Here is a 2,604-nt window from a genome sequence, read left to right on the forward strand (position 1 = left end):
ACAGTCAGGATAGTGTCTGAAGGTGAGTGCGAGATAATCTTCTCAGCTCGGGTATAAGCATATTAAGAAAATATAATGCTATTCAATTTACAAATGAAAGTAACATATTTTACTTGTAATCGTAATTGCAACCAATAAAAAAATTATGTTTTTAGATGTAATATTAGTAGTAAGTATATATATTCTAGGATATCACCAGTCGTTGACAAATGTTAAAAACTCCTTTGTGTATTGTCTTATTTTTAAAATCGTTCCGTCCTCATTTTGTTTCTTTCTTTATTATTCAGTGTTTTGTCGGTTGGTTGGACGGTTGATTGTTTGGATGGTTGGATGGCTGCTTGGTTGGTTGACTGCTGCTGTACTGCTTTCTAACTTAATACAGTAGTTCGTTGCACTGCTTGCTTGATTACATATTTGCTTGATTGTTATTTGTTTGTATTCTATTTCTATTCATCATATCACGATGTCGTGCTGATATTTTAATCTGATTGATGTAAATTAGATTGCTAGGTTCTGCTGAGACACCATCACTTTACCGCTCTCGGCAATGAGAAGCATCGTCACAATGTTTATCATGGCAACCTTGTACATGGAGAACACGTGCAGACGTTCCTGGTTGAGCATGTCCAGTTTACTTGAAGAACATGAACTGACTACACTCCATTGTAGCAGTGGAAACAGCAACTATGATACCACAAATACAGCCTATAGCCATGTTGGTCACATGGGCTGCTTGCGATACTTGTGACTAAAGTAGGATCAATACAACCTAATTTTTCCGCTTCAGAAATCACTAGTTTATTATTTATATGTGTCCACTTGTAAAATAAAATAGGAACACTATGGACATGAATATGTGGTACTAAAACCAAGTTGTTTCATATTCCATTCAATATTTACGTTTTGTATAGGAACGTATGAGGGGTAAAATCCCCTTTTGTCCAGTGTGTGGCTAAACAAAGGAAACAAAACAGTGTCACTGAAGAAGGACATAACATGTAAGGTGGAAGTCAAGATATCAGATGAAAATGATCTCTCTTGACATGAGCCAAACTTCCATAATGAATTCATAAACATGTAGATCATCAAGATTTTGTTAGATATATTTGTGATATATTTTCGTAAAAAATACATTCATTCAGGCGTGAACAATAGTAGTGCTTTTGGAAAATGAAATTGCATCATTACTTAAGAACATTGATCTTCAGGTGGTTTCTTGTTTTTAACATGTCTTTATATCCGTTCAGATGTTCCCGAGTCCCCAGACAGTGGAGCTGCATGGACTGGAATAAGAGCACAGGCTGAAGCAGGCACCCAGACACTTGCCTTTTACTCACAGTAGGGTTTCGTATGATAATATTATACAGAAAAGGCATTCATATCTGTATTTACCAAGCAGCTGTGAAATATAATGATAAACCTATGCTTAGAATGTACTCAGTAACTCATTAATTCAAAAAGACAATATTATTAAGTGCACTGATGACGTGCTACAAATACCGTAACACATCTGATCACTCCATTGTAGCAGTGGACAAACAGAAGAATACGCCGTTCGAGAGATTTCGTCATATGACAGTTTCTAGAAGAATGGCTCTGGAGTGAGACGCGGGCTATTCAAAGTCTTCTACGACCACGACTGCGTCTGTAGCGCTTGTCCGGGCGGGCTACCTATCTGAAAACTCCGACTTCCGACCAGCTTCCATCACTGTTTCCAGATTTAAGAACGAGGCACGTACCTCTTTCAAGACATTTGGTGACAAATACTGGACATTCGTGAGGGCATTGACATTTATTATTGGACTTGTTACTTATTGCTACTGCCACATATCTGACCAATTGTGACTTAAAATTGTGTGTGTCAATATAATTTGTTAATTTTTCATTGATATTGTGTCTATTTACTGATTCCAAGTTCTGTATATTCCGATTTCTTTGTTGACCGTTCAGTTTGGAAATGACCCCTGCCAATAACCCAGTTGTAAATATTGTCGCAATTAAATAGATTATGTCCCTTTGGCGTGCCAGGATTCAGATCATGTTAACAAAAAATACAAGTCATTATCCCAAAATAGATGTTCATCATTTTGATGACTAATCCCATATCCCTGTCTTTATGTGTAAATGTGTATAACTACAGAAACACAACTGGAATTACATATTTATATATATATTATCACGGGATATAAACCCTTAGGTATGTAAACCAGTTATTAAGTTTTGGGTGTGTTTGATAATCGCATCTTTTAGATGCATACTCATTTGGTTGCATCTTTGTTTCATTTCAGCCCAGCAGTCGACACTGAACAGGGGGTAGTCACACAAACAACATCACTCACAGTTGAAGATATATGAGAATACCGAAAATTGATTGTAATTTAGCCATTAACCCATGATATTACATTTTCCTGATTAATGTGTAAAGAAGAGGTAGGATATAATTTCAAAAAGGGAAAAACTAGTTATAATGTCGAGCTTCCCTCTAGCCTGTGTCATATGGTGTATGAAATTATACCCAAAGATGTTAGCAAAAGGATAATTTTAGGGGGGGGGGGGGGGGGGGATTTTATCTTAACTACTGACAACTGGTTTTCGGTAATATCA

Source organism: Haliotis cracherodii, unplaced genomic scaffold, assembly GCF_022045235.1.
Source record: "Haliotis cracherodii isolate W230 unplaced genomic scaffold, xgHalCrac1.p SCAF_12, whole genome shotgun sequence".
Lineage (NCBI taxonomy): Eukaryota > Metazoa > Mollusca > Gastropoda > Lepetellida > Haliotidae > Haliotis > Haliotis cracherodii.